We start from the raw sequence: 12274 nt of genomic DNA on the forward strand, positions 1-12274 counted from the left end.
AAACTAGCAAAGGGAGAATGTTACACTATGTTACCCAAAGAGAGGATAAAAACTGCACTAAAACACAACACAAAGAAAACAAATTTTAATCAGTTGAACCACAAGATAATCGATAAAAAACTAAAGAAAGTTTAAACGGTAAGCATTAAACAAAAACATGCACCTAGGATGCAAGAGACAAAAAGGAGAGGACGAAGACAATGACATATTGGGAAACGACAATGCAATGTCGCAAGAGATAAAAAATAGAGGTTCGCAAGCGAGTAAAAGAAGAGGAGAAGCAGAGAAAAAGGAGAAGAGATGAAGACGCGATCAGAAACTGAATGAAGAGAAGTGTCTGCGGTCTATTTAAAATGAAATGGGGCATCGTTTGTTCAAGAAACCGACATCTATAGACGTCGGTGTTTCAGGGGATCCGCCGTCTATTAAGCTGAAAAGATTGACGTTTGGATTTCTGTCAGGGTAGTTCACGTCGGTGCCCCTCCTAGCCGACGTCTAAAACCCTTGAATTTGGTGAAAATAGACGTCGCTTAGGTTCATAACCACGTCTAAATTGAAGAATTTTTGTCTTCCCGCCTTCTAGACAGGCCTTAGACGTCGTCGTTTGACTATGTGACGTCTAAGCGCCTGGGAATTAGGTGAACAACATTAATTGTACCCAAGTCGACGTCGATTTTTCACGGGATCCGACCTCTATGCGACGTCTAAAGCTGAACCGGTGGACATTTGATTTCCTGTCAGTGACTTGAACGTCTGCCCTTTCTAGCCGACGTCTAAGCTCCTTGGAATTTGGTGAGCAAGATTAATTGCAGCCTAGTAGACGTCGGTCCCCGTGAACACCGACGTCAATTGACTGTCTTATCACATACCTCAGTCAATTGGACGTCGGTTTGCGGCAGGTGCAACGTCTATGATGTCAGAGACGTCGCCGGACATCGAAACCGACGTCTAGTTTTCCAATATATTTACGATAATGCCACCGTGCGGTAATAAACGTCGGGTGTTCACAAAACCGACGTCTAATGGGTGACGTTAAACAGCGTTTTTGCACTAGTGTGACGTCTAATACACATTAGACGTCATATACCCTTCCCCAAACGTCAATAAGTTGTGAAAATATCCCAAAAGTAGCGCCAAAATGGATTTTTTTTTAGCGATTAGACGTTGGATTTAGAGGGGGATCGACATCAAATGCCCTTTTAAACTCGGAAAACTAAGAATGCGAGCCTCACTTTCTTTCGCGTTTTCGTTTGAGTATTTGCTGCATTCGCGTTCACCAGTTACGCGTTTTCTCTCTTGTTGCGTTCATGTTCTTCCTCTGCTTTCTCTTGTTCACCATTAACGCTCAGGTAAGTTTTCTTCCACTTTGCACCATTTAAAATCATTTTGCACTGATTATATTACGTTTGGAACCATTATCTTTCATTTGCATTGATTAAAATTTGTTTCATTGGCTTTTGATGCAGTTCTTGGATGCATTCTAGGACAACTGCGGTGGCAATTTTCAAATTGTTATTTGTGCGCGTTTTTCTCTTGACCCTCTCAGCGACACTTGTCTACTCCCTTACCTTCACGGCGGTGAATTTTCTTTTTTAAAAAAAAAAACATAAATTTACGTTTGTTGTTCTTACAATGGACGTCAATTATCATCTATTTTTCTTACAATAGACGTCAATTAACGTCTATTGGTCTTACAACAGGCATCAATTAACGTCTGTTAAATATGCAACAGATGTGAATTGACGTCTGTTCAAAGACAACATACGTCAATTTTAACGTCTCCCGCTATGAAGTCAGACATTTAACAGAAGTCAAAAGCCTAAAATAACACATGTTAAAAGTTATTTTTGCGTTAGTGATATGTGTATATATTTATATGTATATTATGAAAATACGAGAATATTTATGCCTATTGTCGCAACTGGAAAATCACTACGGGACGACGATCTTAAAAGAAAACTATTTGAAAAAATGTTTTGGAGTCGCCACCATAGTTTATTCTGGAAAACTATGGAAAAACCATAAAAATATAAGACACGGTCCACGAAAACCAAAGATTGGGTTCGGGAGTCGGTTACGCGTAGGGAAGGTGTTAGCACCCTACAACGCCTGCCCNAAGGCAGTACCTTTAATTAAATACGCGAATTTGATGTGGTTTGCAAAATGTTTAATATCCCCTAAAAAGTAAAACTCTAAAGAAAACAAAATATTTTTTTGTGTTTTTTGTGCCCGACAAGGATTGACCTTTCTCCTACGTATTCTCATTCAAAATGAGAAATCAGGGTTACGTAGTTCTTTCAGAAAAATTGTTGTTTGAAGATGTTTTTAGTTTTTGAAGATTTTGTATTTTTTGGTATTTTTATATAAAAAGAGAAAAGGTTTTTGGCTCAAGGCCTACGCGAGCGGTCGCACGTGTGCTTTAACCTTTTCAAAATATTTTTATTTGATTTTTTTGAAAGAGAAGGAAAAGACCTTCAGCACAAGGCCTACGCGAGCGATCGCACATGTGCTTAAATCTTTCCAAAATATTTTTATTGATTTTAATTTTTTATGATTTTAATATTTTTTATTTTTATTAGCAAAGGAATATAACAACACACAATAATAAAACAATGCCAAAGCTAAAGAAATAAAAAAAAAGACAATAAAAAAACATCACAGTCCAACCCAATAAGAAATAAAAAAAAAAGGAGTGCAGAAGACAAAACCAAGTGTGCAGTCCGAAATTTCTTGGCCTAGGCCCCAAATGGATAAAGGGGTGCAGCAGTGCAATTTAGGGGTGCCAGAAACGAAATGGGCCCAATGCCCAAACCCCTCCTCTTTTGTTTGCAGAAATGGAAAGGGGTGTGAATAGCGTTGGGCGTGGTGGCAGGCAGAGAGACTGTAGTCCAAAGCCAAGCCCAAAGCCCTTTCTGACCTAGACACCTCTAGGGGTTCAAACAAAATCCTCTCACTTTGCCAAGTGCTGCCTCAGAGACCTGGAGTCTCCTTCTCCAGAGACGAATCCAGAAACACCCTTCTTCACCCCAACCGAACACCGTCAACCATCGTCTGCGACCTCGTCAGCAACGATGCTCGTTGCCGGAGCCACCAAGCCGAGAACGTCGTTCACCGTCGAGCTCCCCTCTCCGCCGTCGTGCCACCCATCGCCATAGATCGCACCAATCACCACACCAAGATCTCCTTGCTCCTACCTTAGGTCACGGCGCTATTCGTAATCAAGACCGCTGGAGACGATGCCGGTCACAGCTAGAGCTCCTCCTCTCTCCCTTCTCTTCACGCGAGGCTATATCTTCTTCCCCCACCTTAGGTCACGATGTTATCGGAAACAACCCAGGGAACGGATTCCCTCGTCGACCTCCAATCCGGTGTCGTTCGAGAGTTTCCCCTTCCTTTCCTTCTCTTTCTCACACACGGCTGATACCGACAATCGTCCTGGCTCCGCCACTAACGGTTTAGGAAGCCAACACCGACGCTAACTCCTCCTTGCTTCTCGCGAATTCGAATTGTGTTGTGTTGTTTTGTTGGATTTGCAGGTGCTTCTGTGAGCCTTGCCGGAAATAGAGAAATGATTATAGTGGCTTGATTGGGAAGGGTGATGGAGGTTGCGATTGATTTTTCTTTGTTTTGCTTTGTTTTGTGTTTCTGCATTATGGAGGAGGTGATGGCTAGCTACAGGGAGATTGTGTGTGAAGAAATGGAGGGAAATTGAGGCCAAATTCAAAGAGTAAGCGCGGATGATGCACTACGGCTGTGGTGATGGGTTGTACGTGATGAGGATGGAGATTAATTTTTGTCTCTATTTTTTCTTCGAAGATGCAGATGAGGTGTTGTATTAGCGATAGGGTGAGAGTGATGAATGCATTCAAGTGGCGTGTGGTTGGACCATCAAAAGCCGTAGAGTGATGGAAGGGAAAAATGGTGGAGGCCGAGGTTAGGAAGGAGGTAGAGATGTCTGTTGAGTGATGGAGAGAAAAGGAGTGTCTCTCGTAAGTCTGTTGGGTGATCTTAGTGATGGTGAGGATGAAGTTGGTTTGAGTTCTGGTTTGTTAATGGGAATGAATGGTGTTGGAGATGATAGGTGCAGTGGAGTGGATGAGGAATTGGGAATGTAATATAGGTGAATGGAGAATGATCGGGTCCAGGCTAGCAAGTCTGGTTGGAGCAATGCAGCGTGATTGGTGATGGTTCTATTGGGGTCAGGAAATGGCTACGAAAAGGGAAATGTGATTGGGTGACGAAGGAGGTAGTGAATCAATGTGTGGGTGATGAATTGGGAATGTAGGTTGTGCGTGATGGGTGATTGTGGCAGGGATGATGATTCTGTTGAGTTGATGAGGTTAGGAAATGGGGAATCCTCTGGTTTTTAGTGTATCGAATCAGATGGAAGGGAGGAATCAAAGATTAATGAAAATCCCTTGAGAATTGTGTGTGATGGAGGACAAAACCCCAAAACGGTTTGTGTTGTAAGTAGTGGAATTGAGTGATCAGAGTTGGTGATTGAGGTGATGGAATGGTGGGTGAAAAATGGTGAGGAAGCAACGTGTGCGTGAGTCAATTCTGTTCTTCCCATTTCCAAGCCAAAATAAATTTGATCTGAATCAATGAATGATGAATGTAAAAATGGTTCCCCAAAGTTTCACCTTGTGCCTCTGAGATTCCAAAATCAGTTCCCTATAACCGTTTTTCTCACCATCATCATTGCACCCTTCCAAAACATGTCCCTGCCAACAAACCTTTTTTCTTCTCTTTCTTCTTTTTTTTTTCTTTTTATTCTTTCTTCTTTTTTTTCTTTTCTTTTTTTCTCTTCTTTTTTCTCTTATTTTTTCTTTTTTTCTTTCGTTTTTTCCTTTTTTTCTTTTTTTCTTTTTTTTTCTTTTTTTTTCTTCTTTTTTCTTTTTTTTTCAAAAGAATATAAAAAATAAAATCAAATAAGATAATAATAAAAAAATAACTAAATCAAAGTAAACTAAAAATTAAAGAAAAAAAACCAAAATAAAATAAAAATAAGAACAAGTCAAAATATTTTATCCGGACGAAATTGGGTGTTAACACCTATAAATTAAGGCTCTCAAGATGAAAAAATTGTGATTAAAAATTGCTTCAAAGGTAAACTTGAGGAATATATGATGTATACAAAAAACCATTAAATTAATAATTTGAGAAAGAAAGATTTTATAGACCAATTTATAATGGCTTATAGAAAAAGTTAAGATGTGATCCTCTATAAAACCATTAATCTTATAACTATTTTATGATCTTATAAAAAAATATTGCTTCTCATATAAATAAACTTTTTGAATAATTCACCGATGTCTCCTTCAATTACTTTGGGAGCATAACATCCCACTAGTGCAGCGAAGGGAAACTATCGCGGTTGTTTTTTACTATACGTCGCGGTTTTAGAATCGCGGCATATACGGGCGAGGTAAAAAGTTTGAGACTTTAGGCCGCGATTCCAACCGCGGTAATAACCTGGGGATATAACAACGGTTCTTTATTGAACCGCAGTCAAGACCCATTTTTTTTAAAAAAACAAATTTTGTCTAACCTTTTGGCCGTGGTTCCAACCGCGGTAATAGACCTGCTGGAACCGTGGCCTATTCCCCTTTTAAAAAAAAATCGTCTAACTTTCTACCGCGGTTTTGGCCACAACCGCGGCCTATTCTCCTGAAATTTTTTTTAATAGCAGGTCTGTTTTTTGTGATATCCAGTATCACAAAAACAAACCTGCATATCAAACAATCACATAATGTACACAGATTTAGCGCATATTCAACAGATTCAACACAATAATCAATATTTACAACCAATTTTGATCCATACGTAAATATTCTGACTTTAAAATAAAAAATCATACCATCATAAAAATTATACAATCATACAATATCTAAGGATACATTATATGATCATTCAATCACATATTCAATCATACAAAATTATACAATCTAATAAAAGTAAAATTTAAACATTAATGTAAGAACCTGATAGTGTGAAAAGCAAATAACAATGAACAACCCGCGATCAAAATGCTACAAAATTCAACACTTAAAAATTCAAACCTGTAAAAATATACAAACAAATATTAGTTTTAGAAGTAAAAAAAAAAAAAACATCGAAATGCAATTTACCTCTAAGGGGAAGAATCATAAAAACTAATAAAAAGACGTTTCGAATGATTTTGATTTATTATGTTGACAATGGCCACGACACTGAACAAAAATGGGTTTAAACAATGAAAAATGATTGAAAATGGAAGCAGAGGATCGCGTGACAAAGGAGGCTCTGAAACTGTTTGCGCGTGAAGAAGAACGAAGATGATGACACTGTTCTTGTGTCTTTTATTTTTTTTAACCTAAGCAAGGGAATAGACCGCGATTCACCACTTAACCGAGGCCTATTCTCCTGAAAAAAAAATCAAAATACATCTAGAATGGCAGTTTTGAAATTTTTTTCAAACTTTATATCGCGGTTCACCGCCAAACCGCGGCCTATTCTCTTAAATATTCAAAATTCAAAATTTTGCAGGGGGAATAGACCGCGGTTAGTCAAAATTGGGCTTCAACTTTTCAATTGAATACTATTGAATTGAGGTCTTGCAAGCATGGTCCATTTTTTCCCAAATGCCTAGAGAAACAAAACGAATTTCGATACCTTGACATTTCGAATAGTGAAATATCAGGTACGGTTCCAAAATGGTTTTGGACCAAATTTGGATTGTCAAGTTGGATGAGTATTAATATTTCATATAATAATTTACAAGGTACGATTCCAAATTTGCCAATAGAGAATCATCATGATTCTTTTAGTCTTGCATCAAATCAATTTGAAGGTCATATTCCGCCATTTTTACGAAGCTCAATATTTCTTGATTTAGCAAACAATTAATTCACAAATTATTTTTCATCTTTATGCTCTGGTGGTGTAGCGGAATCTTTATACCAATTAGACCTTTCAAATAATAAGTTTTCTGGACAAATTCCAGACTGTTGGATCCATTTCAAGTCATTAACTTACTTAAATATGAGTCATAACAAGTTTTCAGTAGAGATTCCTTCTTCAATGGGATCACTCCTTGAACTTCAAGTTTTGTTATTGAGAAGCAACAAATTAATAGGTGAAATACCTTCCTCCTTAAGGAACTGCACAAAGTTAGTGATGGTAGATATATCAGAAAATAGAGTATTTCGATATATCCCGAATTGGATTGGGAAGGAATTATCAAAGTTGCAATTTTTAAGCTTAAGAAGGAATTATTTGTATGGAAGTTTACCATTGCAAATTTGTTATCTAAAAAGCATTCAACTCTTAGATCTATCACTAAACAATCTATATTATATGAATTTTAGATAGAGGAATCACCCCAAGGTCATATCATGTTAATTCACAAGCATATAGTATACCATATGTTTTTCTCAAAATGCAACAAGAACTTTCACTATCAAATCCTATATGCTAAACTAAATAGAACTCTAAAGCAATGAGTCTCAAAGCATATTTTGTTACACATCCAATTAATCTTTTACATCTGATTAGTTTAAAAGCATCACTTATAAGATTTATACTTTTATCAAAGGACGTCTTTATTTCATTATGTTGCAGAATGATGACGTCATGAATTGTATCCCAACACGAATAGAGGTCTCATATATTGCTTCCCAATAATTTTTTTAGGCTCTAGTGAACAAACTCCACCCTAACATAATTGCCATAAACAATATGATAATATATCTAATGAAAAAAACTAAATGAAATAAGATTAAAACAATATTACATGCATTCAACAATTTTATTGCATTAAGATGTCTTTAAAAGAGGTCACTTACCACCTCAGATTCGTCAACACATCTACTATAGTGGATGTATTTATCACGTCTTAAAATCATCATTTGTCGCTGTAAATCAGTTCTCGAACCACTTAATGATCATTTGTAATGTATCTTGCATTATATACTTGCTTGAATGTTTTCACATTACACTCATTATTTTCTTTACGGGTACGAAAATCGGATTATGGATACTACTGGAAATGTGTTGATTACCGAAGGTATATTACCGACAGCCTGCAGTCCTTCGGTAATGGTCATTTACCGAAGGCTTTTCCGACGGCTCTTTTGAAGTTATTTATCGACGGTCATTAGCTGGTGATATAACGTACCGACGGTCTTTGGCCTTCGGTAAAGTCTGCAATAGTTTAAGTTCTGGAATTGGGTATTCGTCCCCATTTACTCAGAATTTCCCCAATTTCCCTCCCCTTTGCCATCATCTCCAGCTCCCCTTCCCTTTCCTTGACCATTGTGCTCGTGTCGTGAATTAACGTTGTGTGTTGTCGTCCCCGTTGCTTGGTTGGTCCATTGACGGCGGTTTGTGGGTTGGGTGGTAGGTTCGGTGACGCTGCTTTGTGGGTTGTGGTGGTTGGTCGTTTGTGCCAATTTGGGGGTTCTGTGGCAGTGTTGTGGCGGTGTGACGACGCTGCTCTAGTGGTTTGACGACGGTGCTGTGGCGGCGTGACCAAGGCTTCCACTATTGTAGGGCGAGGCCATTGTAGGGGGTCTGTGGCGAGGTAAGGTCCTTTTGTATGATTTCATCTTCTCTGCTTCCAAAACAGGTTTTGTACTTGGCTTACTAAAATTGCCTGTCTTCGTCAAGGGAGGCTCTTGGGTGACCATTGTGTCTGGTTGAGGGACTTCGTTGGAGGGGCTGTTGTGGGCTTCTGTCTTAGTTGTGCTCTACAAAGGCTGCTATCGTCAAGGGCTATCGAGGTTGAGGTAAGTTGTGCGTTTAAATATTTATGCTGAATTACATTGTTCTTGAATCTGTTTGGTGTTCTTGTGGCATCCGTGTATGTTGTTGTTTGATTGAGAAAGTTTATTGGTTTGTAATTGAAATGAGGGGCAAGGCTTTAGGATGGCTGTGATGGTTAGGGAGTTATATTTCTGGAATGAAAACTGAGTACAGGGCAGCAGCCCGATAGGTAAATATCCCCCTATTTATTAGCTTAAGATTGTTATCTGTGTCAAAATTTGAGTTTGGAATATGTGGTTCCCTGAGGCTTGAAAATTTGAAAGCCACTTTTTAGCCTTTCAATCTTTGTCGTCTTGTTCTGTGCTGCATTGCTGTAAATGATATAAAAATATAACTACAAGAAGATGATGATGATCCCCAATGGACACATGCATCTGCATTGAAATTCCTATAAGAAGCTATGAAGGGAGCTTGGCTCCAATCAGTTTTCACAAGACCACCTCTTGTTGCCCAGTCATGACCATTCCAAAGTACTAAATGATAATATAAGAACTAGTTCTACACGTACTAAATGAAGAAACAATTTTATAAAGTACTAAATGATAATATAAGTACTAAATTATAAATTAGGTAAGTGTTATGAACTCTGTCATAGCAAGGTCTGATTTTGATTTCTGCTATTTCTAAGCTATTTCATACCTTGAACAAGTATTTGAAAGCTATACTTGAATTTGTATACTTCAAAGCTATACTTGAATTTGTATAAAACTTAATTGGACTTATAGGAGCGTTATGGTCATCAATAACTTTTTTTTTGTTTGTCTTATTTGATTTTAGTTGGTTGGATTAGTTATGAAAATAAGTTCTTGATCTTTGTTTGAAACAGTCACTAGCAGATTCACATCTAGTGAGGGTAGCAGCTTGTTCTTCATTGTCTGATATATTTATAAGGTTAGATATTTCTTTTCCTACCTTGAGACTATTAGTTAGTACAAATATTGGTATGCAATGTAGAGTGCTCATGCTTGATGCATTTGATTAATGTCTCTGTGTCTTTTTCTTGATGCATGCTACTGCATGGTTGTGACCTACATGTGAGCAATAATTGTTTATTAATGTATTGAAGCTATTAGAAAAATTAATTTGAAGTTAGAATGACATATATGCAAATTAGTATGTCAAACCATCCATTTTGAGTCAAATATGGAAGTTGCAAGGTGAATCTGAATTGTAGGTCGGTTTTGTGCCTAATTAGAGTTAAAACAATTATATTTTGATGAATTAAAATTGTTGAAAGGGTTATCAAAGTATCATAATAGGTTGTGCATATAATTTGACACAGCGTGGTGGTCATGCTGTCTTCTATTGGTTGGTTCCAATCCCTTTGTTGAGCAAGGATTTTGTGTAATAACCATCCTTAATAAACTTTAAAAAACAGAGTGTGTGTGAGCCCAATCACATGGCTACGTGTCTTCTTTAATAGCCCCAATCCTTCAACCTCACAAACTCTCCACTCTTCATTTTTTATGACTTGGGCTTAAGTCCAATAGATAACAATGAGCCTATCACTAATAAAGTCATGCACAATGCTGAAGAGTTGTCATCTATGAAGCCTTACAACCAAGGACCTTGGACTAGAGGCATGCTCAGAAGACTTCAAAAGGACCTAGAAGACCTGTCCAAAACACCCATCCTAAGAAGCTACTTCATTTGGAGACTTGAAGATGTGACTTCTAATTTCCAGGAAAACATATTCCAGAAAAATTTGTCCAGCTTACAACTCACTTCTAGACATCTTTTAATTCATTCCTAGACTGTTGTTCAAGTTTAATTTGCTGCCTTAGAGTCATAAAATTTGTTTCTAGTTCAGTTTGATTCATATGTTGAATTTTGGTTGGTGATTTGGCTTCATTTTGGAGTTAAGAGCAACTCAACCACTGAAATTTTGATTTGTATGTATTTAGCCTCCGTTGCCATCTTGCACAAGTCACAATTGGTAAAACAACGATGGTCAAATCATAAAATTAAAAGTCCAAACGTGTTTGGACAAAATTGCCATTCAAACCACCAATTTTTGAACATTTTTTCTGGTATAGTTGCAGAATTTTAGTATTGAATGTTTGTTGTGATTACTGCATCAATCTTAATCTCAATTTGATAGCAAAATCTTGGTTCAAGTGATTAAAAAGAAGTGCACAATTCAAAGTTAACTAAAACTCAAAGTTTGAGTTTTAAGTACCTAAAAAGTTAACTTTTAAGGTAAGAATTTGTCAATTCACCTAATGTAGACTTATTGTAAGGTATGTAAACATCCTATGAAGTCTAAAGTAGTGAATTCAAGGTAGGAAAGTAGTGAAAAGCAAAGAATAAGCTAAAACTCAAAGTTTGAGTTTTAAGTACCTAAAAAGTGAACTAGAATGGTTAAAATTTGCAAACTGCACTAAAGTAGCCTAAGAAACTTCTAAGAAACTGTCCTAACAAGTTTAGAATGGTAAAACCTAGCAAATTAGAAACTCACACTACAAAAACAACCTATAACTCAAAATATGACAAGTTAGAACCTAAAACTAGTTACTAGAATAGGCTAAAAATGGTCATCATGCATGGTGTGTATAAGTATTAACCAAAACAGTAAAAAAACAATGTACACAAGTTTTAAAACATAACTGAAAGATAGAAATAAGGGCACAATTCGAAAATACAAAGAAATACAAGATTTGACTATTAAGGACTTAATATTACACTACTTAAAACCTAAAAGGTATACTAAATAGGTGACAATTTCGAAATTAACCTAAAGAAACCTAAGAATATGTAATGTTGTTATCCTAACAAGTTTAAAGAACCTAAATAAAGCTAAGAAAGATGTCAAATTGGATGAAGTAGCAAAATCTCAATATTTGGCTACTTAAACCTAAAAAGTGTACTAAATTGGTGAGAAAATGGGAATTGTTCTAAAGTAACCTAAAAGTGTGTGTTGTACACATCCTAACAAGTATAAAGTTGTTATAGGAAGTTAAGAAACATGTCAAATAAGATGAAATAGCTAAATCTCAAAGTTTGTCTACTTGAAACCTAAAAAATTAGATGAAGTAGCTAGAAATCACTACTGAAACCTCAAGAAAGGTGTACTACAATTGCAAACTACACTAAACTAGGAAAATAAACTAGAAAGAAACTGTCCTAACAAGTTTAGAATGGTAAAACCTAGCTAATTAGAAACTCACACTACAAAAACAACCTAGAACTCAAAATATGACAAGTTAGAACCTAAAACTAGTTACTAGAATAGGCTAAAAATGGTCATAATGCATGGTGTCTATAAGTATTAACCAAAACAGTAAAAAAACTATGTACACAAGTTTTAAAACATAAAAGAAAGATAGAAATAAGAGCACAATTCAAAAATACAAAGAAATACAAGATTTGACTCTTAAGTACCTAAAAAGTGAACTTTTAAGGTGAGAAATGGTCATTTCACCTAATGTAGACTTATTCTAATGTATGTAAACATCCTAACAAGTCTAAC

This window comes from Vigna radiata, chromosome 1 (assembly GCF_000741045.1).
Source record: "Vigna radiata var. radiata cultivar VC1973A chromosome 1, Vradiata_ver6, whole genome shotgun sequence".
Lineage (NCBI taxonomy): Eukaryota > Viridiplantae > Streptophyta > Magnoliopsida > Fabales > Fabaceae > Vigna > Vigna radiata.